The sequence below is a fragment of the Zeugodacus cucurbitae genome, chromosome 5, assembly GCF_028554725.1.
Source record: "Zeugodacus cucurbitae isolate PBARC_wt_2022May chromosome 5, idZeuCucr1.2, whole genome shotgun sequence".
NCBI classification, from domain to species: Eukaryota; Metazoa; Arthropoda; class Insecta; order Diptera; family Tephritidae; genus Zeugodacus; species Zeugodacus cucurbitae.
The window spans coordinates 67500842-67511657 of record NC_071670.1 but is presented as its reverse complement, the minus strand read 5'-3'; the positions used below and the strand labels follow the sequence as shown (position 1 = coordinate 67511657).

General features: G+C 30.1%; 1 protein-coding gene across 1 annotated transcript in view; it reads left to right on the top strand.

Annotated features, from left to right (window-relative positions):
* The first annotated feature begins 105 nt into the window (after window positions 1-105).
* Window positions 106-10816, top strand: part of LOC105211794 (uncharacterized protein DDB_G0290301) — a 28693-nt gene continuing 17982 nt past the window's right edge. Inside the window, exon 1 of the mRNA XM_011183418.3 lies at window positions 106-337. The gene's annotated coding sequence lies outside the window, so the exon portion shown is untranslated. The remainder of the gene's footprint in view (window positions 338-10816) is intronic.

Here is a 10816-nt window from a genome sequence, read left to right as displayed (position 1 = left end):
AGCGAATTTCATTCCGCACCAGAAATGGCAACTCTTTTTCTTCACTGATAAGAGTTTAGAAAGTAATTGAACATACTATCACAGCTCTCCAGCAAATCGCACTGCATTTTGTAGCGCACTGAAATCGCTCGCGTTTATGTTCAGTCAGTGCTAGAGTGAATGGAATTGAAAATGCATTAAATTTCAAAGTGTTCTGCTCTGGTTCGAGTGTTTATTGTTTACAATTATTCCTGCATGCAGTTTCATAACTCATAATACGGGAAATTGGCTGCAAAAATTGCTTTGATGTGCACTTGTAGCCGTGTTACATGAAAAGTGTTATAAATCAGAGTAAAAAGTAAGTTTGTATGGTTTAATAAAGCTACACAAAGTGCGTTCAAACAAACTAAAGAAAATAGTTACTAATAGCATTAAATATGTGTTGTGTATTACACAGTATGCAGCTATGTTCATTCAATAAAATCACTTGTGAGTTTAAGTTTTTATCGTGCGCACATCGATAAAGTCAGTATTTCGCAAGAATTTGACAATAATATGTAAATGTATGCACATACATACACTCATATTTGTAATTAGAATATTTGCACAAGTGGTGTTTTTGTTTGTTTCATTTTAAAGCATTTGGCAACAAATATTGATTAATAGTGCACACCTACGTCAACATAAAATCTGAAAGATTTATGTTAGCACATACTTACATACTTGCATATCTTACCTTGTACTTTCCAATTTGTAACCAATAATTGTGCATTTAATGTAATTAACTTACATGTTTTGTTACTATAAAATTCTAATTGACAATACTACTATGGCTTCCAGTGTAGAAATAAGAATTATTATCACTATTCTATAATTCTATTATTCAAATATTTATACATATCTACATAGGGCAGGTGTAAAATTGATATATATTTGTGGTTTTTAATATACATACTTACATATATAAGAGCTCATATAAGAGGAAGGAAGCCCTTCTATGAATCGATTTTGTGTTTTTAGCTATAAAAATAGTAAAATTAATTACAAAATTGCAATATATTTTGTAGTTGGATTATACAACTAACAGTAAATATCGATAATGAAAATATATTAAAAATTAGTTTTATCTATTATTTCATATTTAATTATTATTTTTCTACAAGTTAAATATTGCTAAAAAAAACTGGTTCTGACCCGCAATTTTAGAGCAAATATAGTAATACCGTAGTGTATAGTGTACTCTAACGCAATCCACAACTTCCACCGGATATAAAAAGAGTTTACTTCCTTTGAAATGGTTTCGGCCATTGAGTTTTTGAACAAAGATCGATATGTTGTCAACAACAATAACATATAGCGTAGTTTGTGCCAACCAAAACTCAGAATCTTGAGCTCGCAAGTTCTAAGGCTCGCAAGTTCAAGTTAGAACAAAACAGAATACACTACAATATTGTTTTAAAACCTTTCGAAACTCCATAAAAAGTTCCAGTAGATGTACTCATACAAAATATTACTTTTACACATACAACAATATTAGTTAAAATATAAACGAATTTACTAAAATTTCCACTCAACAAAAATACAACAATTTAAATTTTCAGAGAACTTAAATTTACTTAATACAAACCGGCTAAATAATATTATAACGTTTATATGAATGTAAAGGCATGAAATTGTGCAAAAACTACAAAAGTTTTTTGAAAATAAAATCAATACATATAATATTTTAGAAATGACCTCATTTATACTAAAGACAGAATATAAATTAAAGCATTAATTCTAAACATCTGCGAAATCAAAACCAAAAAATAAAACAATAACTAGTGTTGAAACTATAAATGCTGAAATACATACATATATGATAATTAAATATTTGTGTTACGTTTCAGCGCTCTGTATGTACAAACATACATAACATAACTAAATTTGTCTTTATAATCTGATATACCCACCTATGCATACGTTCATACATATATATACCGATATACATATATGTAAGTGAAAAATAATACACATTGTATATATAGAAACGAGTACTTATATGCATACTTTCATATACGGTCGTGTAGATATATGACTATGAAATGATTTCAATGAACTCGTTAATAAGTAACTACTTGGTTTCGTTTATTTGCTTCTCAACTACAATTCCATCTAAAGAAATATGGAGAAGGAAATAAGTAATAAAACGTAAAATCGCACATTTCATAGACTGTGTTGTAGTACTCGTACTATAGTCAGCAGTGTATACGATATCATACGTACGCTACACAATCGAATTCACAGTCGCAGCAGTAATCTTCATAAATTACTTTCAACGATTTTATGTAATTTACGAATGCTACAAAAATAAACAATTCCACAATTTTGTGTTATTTTTTTATCTAAAGTATGCAAACAGAAACTTTGACTTCGGCATCGACAGCGGCAACAGTCGTTGGAGCTCGCTATATTGTATATGTAATCAAAACCCTCTTTGCAAGATTTAACTGCAACTTCGAAAATCGTAGATTTTTAGTTTGAGATTATTATTTTACTTAAAAATATTCAGCATACTCATAATAAAAAGTATATATACAAAAAAAAAAATATATATATATACAAAAAGAATTAATTAAATAATAATATATAAAATACTATAAATATTATTACAAAAATAATAAAAACGGTTTTAACAACGAGTAAATATGTATATCCACTCTTAACAATAAATGCGTCAATATATTATATCGAAATGCTTAACAAATAGATATCGGGCGTATTGTTCACAGTAAAGACGGCAATATACTTAAAGAAACACATTAAAAACTATTAAAATTGAAAGTGCTTCAATATAGTGGCATTTCAAATATTTAATAATTAAGTTCTAATGCCTTAACTTAACCTAGATTTTAAACTTCAATTGTTTGACTTATTAATTAGTATAGTATGTTCAAAATATTCTCCAAAAAATTTCAAATCGATTCCAGTAAAATTGTAATTCCATTGGAAGTTTCCATGAGTCCACATCAGTGTCAATTTAAATATTTACACGAGTTTATCTTAAAACTAAATTTTACGCAAGATAAAAAAAAATGTAAAAAAATTTCATTTAGAAATCTTCGTTCATAACTTATAGGTTCTCAGCAAAATGAAATGTAAATTTACGTTCTTAATGTCCTGTTCTTTTTGTATAAATGCTCAGTATTAGATTGATTAGATAACGTCAACTATTCAACAAGTGTTTTCATTACATATTATGTAATCATAATAACGTAAAATCCAATTTGATGCTGCTTTGAAACAAAATGCTCATGTTCTTATTGGAACAGCGACTCAAAGATGTTTATTAGAGTGGAGCAATCACCAGAATATATTTTGTCTCATTGCGTGACTAGAAGATTTCTAAATCCAATTTTAATTTTTCTCAATCTAAAAGCAGAAATACCTGACGAGTTAATAACCTCCTATTTTCGAATCGTTTAAAAACAGGCTCCGAAGAAAATACACAAATAAAATAACGCACATCGCACGCACACTACTGCACACTTGTGAAAAATAAGATTGGATGTGGAAAAATGAGTATAAACGAAGCTGAAACGAAACGAAATTTGAAAAGAAAATATTTGTATTTTATAAATTGCTTTTGTTGTTGTTTGAATAAAATTTTTTTATTATTATTGCCATACATACAGACACAAGTATTTTAAAGTGGAAATAGCTAGTTGAGAATGCAGGCTAAGCGAAGGGGACGACAAAGACCAGCTTAAGACGACGACAACGCGTCGTTAGAAGCTGAGCTGGCATGTAGAAGAAGATCCAGTCAAAAGCCGGGATAGGTTCAAATTGTGCTAGTTGCTGGCAGTAAAGCAAATAAGTGAGCAAGTACTTCGGTGAAAATTCCTTAACTCGTTGCTATTTACTTACATATATAAATGCGTTCGTATCGGGTTAGACGTTTTTGTATATGCGATTGTAGTTAGTTGAAGACATCTCTAAGTTAAGACAATAACGTCTTTGGTCCGTCTTTGTGTTACAAAAGCAATAACTTGTATTGAATTTGTATGAGTAGATTAATTTGTGGTTCAATGTGGTTCGTTTACAATCGTTCGCTGTTCGCTGTACGCCGTCTGTTGCTTTGGCTTATTTGGCTGTTCCAGGCCATGGCATCAACTAACACAGCGGTTAGTTGGATTCGTCCCGCTTGGGATAACGAGTAACGCTGGTTCAATTTAAAATGCACATTTCTAAACGAATTCGCCTAGGTCAAGGCAGAGATGCCATTTTTATTTGTTTGTTTTCGAATGCAATTTCGTTGAGATTGGTGTGATTTTAAATGAGCGAGTCAGTAGTTTTTTCACGAAATTGAAAAATAATATAAAATATAATAATACAAATCTCTTTCATATGCTTTTATTTCTTCATTTCCACTAATATGTTGTTGTTTTTTTTAAGTTTATTTTTTTTCTCAAATAATCAACTCATGTTGATTACGAAATTGGCAAACAAATTCTCCGAAATTTAAGTACATATTTACTTTGTTTATATCATCGAAAACTATGTATTTCCATAATTGTAGTATAAAAAATATCGTTTTAACACAAAAATTATATATTATATACTCGCACATATGTACGTGCATATATCATTATAGCGCTTCAAAACATGAGTTTCAAATAAAATTATCGTAAACATGTTCTAATCAGTCGATATTTATTGATATTTCGGAACATGTGACTCACGAATTTGTAGATATCAAATTTATATTTCACTAGCATGTGGTCATACATACATAGATACATATATTTTACTTCAGTATACACAGTTATTCATAACTAAGTTGTTTTGTTAGACGAAAATTTAATGCCCGATATTTGCTTGCTTACTCAATTGAAATTGAAAATTGATAGTATCAATATGAATTTCAGTAAACACATACACACAAAAACATGCTTGTTTGTGCTGTTGTACATACCATATGTAGCTACTACTGATTTCTTATAAATATGTATATGTAGCTTTTACTTAAGTAAACAGTTAAGTCAAATTGATAAATGCATATAAAATGGCCTATTTCGAGTATAGCAATATGTACTCAAATCGAATTTATGTTTAATAATAATGTTTAAAAATTGAAAATATATGTAAAGAATTGCTCAACACTTTAAGGTGTCATATTATAATAAATATTTAATTGCTTAGAATGACAAATAATAAACAGCAGATCAATATTTGAAGGGTTTGTTTTCATAACAATTTTCTTTGTATTTTAGCGTTGCCACTTTGTAGCATTTGAGATTTTTTCCACATACAACTTTTTTTTAAATATACTTTAGTGTTATATTTGAAGTTATATGTATATTCTAGAGTATTATTTTAGCTATGAATTGAAAAAAAAAATCTCAAATCTTTCACCTACTATGCCAAAGACCACTTGAAGCTGCTGATATTACTGATCAAGAACTGATAATCCATTTTTCTAAAAGCATAGTTACTAAATTTGTATACTAATTGTAATAATTATTGCTTGAAAATAGCAACAAAATGGTCAGTTAGCCTTAAGGCATGGGTTTCAAAATACCAAAATTTCAAAAATTTGTTTTTCTTATTAAATAGTACAACATGCTTAAAATATTATCCAAAAATATCTAATCGATCCGAGTAAATTCTGAGAGATATACCGATAGACCCTTTGTAAGTTCTGACCATAAGGCTACGTTAGTTCGAATGTAAAACTTTAAACGTGTTTATTTCAAAACACAATTATTTGAGTCGATGGATACGATTTCTCGAAGAGTTATTGAGCGATTTTGTTCAAAATTTGACACATCTTTGAAAAAACATTATCTAGTTAATGAACGAAGGATAATTGTTTATTTTTATTAGAAATATTTTTTTTGAAGCCAATATATGGCGAAAATTTGACAAGAAAGTGAGATTTTTTTGTTTAAAATCTGTCAAAAATACAAATTTTATATGTTTTTATTTTCTTTGTCCAATAACGTGATTTTTCCATATACTAATGTATTATATTTGATTTATTCATTTTGGTTGAACCAATAAGGAATTATGCTGTCCACGGCAAGAGCTTTTTTTTTGACACGTCATGGGGTACCAGCGCTTGAATTTTCTGAATTTTCAAACACAAATTTCAAAAAATCATGTTCAAATATGTATCTTTGATATTCTGAATTGCCTAAATGATGATGATTGTAAAAAATTAAATACCCTTGTTTTCAAATCACCCGCATATTAAGAAAAGCTTTTAGCAACTTTTAGAAACATCGAACAATTTCTGCATATCAATTGAATAAGTTAGCCATGTCATAATCAATTCGAGACAGCTCATAAAGCTAGCGTTCTTCTCCACCACTTATTCCCCTATCAACACCACTTCGTAGCGAATCGGAAACTTTCAGTATTAACGAAAAGAATCGTAGCTTTTTTTTTTTTTTAATTTTATGCCGTCAGCTCATACAACTCAAAATTTCAACGTGTTTCAGTGTTTGACCTTTTCTTATTTTGTCGTCTACCTAAAAATACTACAAATTATGTGCCGTAATTTGATTATACCAAAATTACCATTTTAATTAAGTTTACAAGTTGGCAACAATATGTTGGCTAAGGTTAATACACTGCGTTGGATTTTAACTGAATTCTAGCTCGCTACAACGCTCCTCATCAGCGCTACGACGACCAAGCCGAAACGCAGTCATTTATTCTATTTATTTCGACATCTAAGTAATTTTAGTTGGTTTCATTTGCCGAGGCGAATGTACGACGACGTTCATTTATTTTGGACGGCCAAACGGAACGGCATGAATTTCTAAAGAATTTCGAAGCGGAAGAAGGAAAATGTCTCATAGTATTACAATTAAAGCAATCACACACACTCTAGCCGAAGTAGTTACGGAGAGCGTGAGCGCTTGAGAGCTCAAACGCCTAAAAGAGAGTTAATGAGTGTGTGTTGTTTTGTTTATTTAATAATAAAGTCACAAACGCTGCATGTGAAGGCATGTGGAGCCGCCGATATATGGAGCACTCAGCCTTACAAACACACATAAATACAACGGTGAGACCGGCAGGTGAGCGACTCCAAAGAGAGAGCGAATGAGAGCCAATAGTTGCGGCAGGCGTGTTGTGTTGCTGTAATTTCAATTCATTTTCCAATTTATTATGATTTTAGTTTTTCGCATACCGATTTAATATGTGCTTTTCTACATGCGGATATTCACCGTTTTCGCTGAGTGTGCGTGTGCGTGTGTTTGTAGTGATATTTGTTTATGCTCGCGCGTTTCATTTTCAACTTGTTTCGCTGAGGATTTACGTACGTACGCTTTTTATAAAACAAAAATCTAGCTATGCTTGTATATTTGGTATGAATTTATTTTAAGTAAACCAGTAGGCAACTTTGAGGCCGTTTGACTTATGCCTACGTACATACATACAAACATCCATCCATAGCTGAGCACCAACGTGCAGGTGCGCGCGGGAACACTTTTAAGGAAACAATCATAGCGAGTTGTACGCTTGTGAAACGTATATGTGTGTGTGTGTGTATTTTTAAAGCAAACACAGTCATTAAATATTAAAAAGAAAATCATGCGGAGCAGAAAAATTTGGTATTGCCGCTGCTGAGATTGAGATTGAGATTGAGGATGTGATTTAGGCGTACGCTCATACATAGAAGCCTAGCCTCAGCTTGTGTTTGTGGTTGGGTGGGCGGGTGGCGGTGGCGTGGCACATTCACCAACATTGTTGGTACGTTCAAAGCAGTTGTGCTGCACACAAGGAATGAAATGATTTCTACTCAACTCAAGTTCATTAAAATATGTACATACATGCATACATATAGACATCTGCATAGCAGATTCTCGCATATTCTAGATAAATATTATCTTGTTGGAATATCCAACGTTTTGTTAATGCACTGTTTTAATAATAGTAAATCAACATTTATTTAGATCTCATGTTTTTTATTTGTTTTTAAATATTTCGTATTATTTTTAAACATATGTACATACAAACAAGCAGTTATTTACATACTTATATGTGATTCGCTGACGGATGTTTTAGTTTAAGCTTGATCTTAGAAAGGTAATTTATGAAAGATGTTGCGGATATAAGTTTATGAAAGTTTACTGATGGATGGATAGTATTGACATTAATTTTATGTTTATAAATGTTTTTTTTTATAGCAAGTAATTTTTTTGTAATATTATATGATTAAATACATATTGGAGAATAATTTTTTTTATATATACATATTTTGTATGTGTTAATATACAAAAAAACATTAATTAAATTTCATAAAAAGACACTGAATATGTGATAGTATGATTTAAAAATAAAATTAAATCAAAAGATTGAAATTAATATGAAAAATTCATTCAGCATAACTCGTTATTGGTTCAACCAAAATAAAATAAAAAATAAAAAAAATAAAAAATAAAATAAAAAAAATAAATATATTTCGTTCGTACAAATCTTGTTATTGGACGGAGAAAAAAAATTTGAAATTGAAAAAAAAAATTTTATTTTTTACTGACTTTGAACTCAAAAAAACTTTTTTTGGTCAAAATATTCTTCTAATATTCGAAAAAAATTAATTTGATTAAAAAATCGTCGTTCAATGCTAACGACTTAAAATTTGAGTTTTGAGATAAATTCGTTTAAAATTTTAAATTGAAAGGGTTTCTTTGATTTGATTTGATTTATAAAGGATATATCTAAGAATTTTACTCTGATCGATTTGAAATTTTCAGAAAATATTTAAAACATATTGTACTAATTAATAAGACAAAAAACAAAAATAGATTTTTCGAAATTTTCAAACGCACCTAATCCTTTAAGAGGCACACCTAGTGTAATGGCCTAAAAAAAAGGTGATTTTTGGGAATTTTTATTTAAAAAAATACTTTATAAATTTCAAGAATATACAGTGAAATTTTTGAAGAAAAAAATTAAATATTTTTTAAGTTATAGTCAATCTCCAACGGCGCAAAAAAAAAGGTCCTTCACTGCTGCAGTGATTCCGGCCTTCTCCGTGGATGAAATCTAAAAAAAAAAATCTCGTTAAACTAGATAATATTGCCTGTACAATGACCAACGTTAAAAAAAAACCAAAATTGACAATATGGCGGCGTTTTTAAAAAAATTTTCGCATTTTACCCAAAATGTTGGTCGTTTTTGGCCTGCCAAAATTCGATTTTTTGATCAGATCAAAAATCGGTAGGTCATTGTACGGAGAACTACATGTTCTATATGTAAAAAAAATTCGATAGTGATCAGAATCATTTGTTTTTGAGTAATCACTGCAGCAAATTCGGAAAATGCTGTTTCGAAAAAAACGCGTATAAAGATAAAATGATCGTTTTCACTGTTACCGAGCGGCTGCTCTTTAAATTGCTATAACTCAAAAACTATTTGAGATATCGATTTTTTTGAAATTTCGCACTAGATGTGCCCCTTAAAAAGAAGGAGTACACAAAGAAGGGTACATAAATTTATAATTCAGTATATGAACAAATCGGTTTTCAAATTAAATACCGGCAAAAATAAATCTAAGTTAATTAACAAAAATAAATAAAAAAATTATTTTGAAACTTAAAAATACATAATAATTATTATTTATTTTTAAACTAAAAAAATTATGATAATTATTTATTTGTAATCTTTAATTTCCAAGCTAAATTGCCAACAAATCGTGTAACATAATTTTTTTTTCAATTTTATTCAACAGTGAGTACGTTGACTCTAAAATAAAACTCGTCTAATTCCAGTCTCATTGTAATCCTTTAAATAATTGCTCAACACTTTAGGTTATGTGTCGCTGAGGCCTTTATAATGCTAGTACATACATACATAGTTATCTAACTACCTGAAACTCTTTACTGAGTTGATCGTGTGATTCCAATAAAGAAATCTAGCATCTAGCTAATAAAGGAAAGTCTCCATTGTGCATATGTTTGTATGTATTTGATTCTAAGAGTAAGCTGCTTGAAATCTGTATGCCTATAGAAAATCTTGTTTTATATTTTCTGCCTTGTTTTTTTATTTTTATTTTATTTTTTCATTTTATTTTTATTGTTTTATTCATTATAAGCGATTAGTGCTCGTAATACACAGAAATCAAAGTGAATGCCCTTAGTAGTTATGCTTACATACAAACAAACTTATGCACGAATGTTTCAGTACAATTTGATGTTTTCTCACAGCACCAATTTTGTTCAGTCTCTTGACTTATTCGCAAGCACACACACACAGCAACACATACATACTTACATATTTATGCACATTTAATTTGCCTTATACACAACTCGACCCATTCATTCATATGTCAATTTAGTTTCTTTACGTTTACCCCATTACGCTGTCATATCGACTGCCTGATGATAATCATAACGATGATTACGTTTATTGTTGTCACACACATGTGTGTGTGTGTGTGTGTGTTTATGTGGATGAGGGGGTGTAAGCGGTGCGGTTGAATTTCTGTATAGGGAACGAAACGAGCGCAAATGGAATTTTTAAATTTTCTGTATAAATACATAATTGTAATATTTTCAAAAGCCCGCAAAGTAACGAGAGACCACGAATAAATGTCGTCGATGGCAACGTTGTTGAAGTTGAAGACAAAATTGGTTTGTCTAAAGCGGGCGAGCCACCAAGTTGTCACACACACACACACTTACACATTGTACGTAGCAATAGTCGCACAAGAAAACGGAATATGGAATATGGTATGAATAGCAGCAGCAACAATGAAATATTGTATTAAACGAGCAAATAGTAATTGTGTGTACCACATAGTTGAATAGTTAGTTGGCTATAGCTAGCAGCACTACGTATCCCCTTA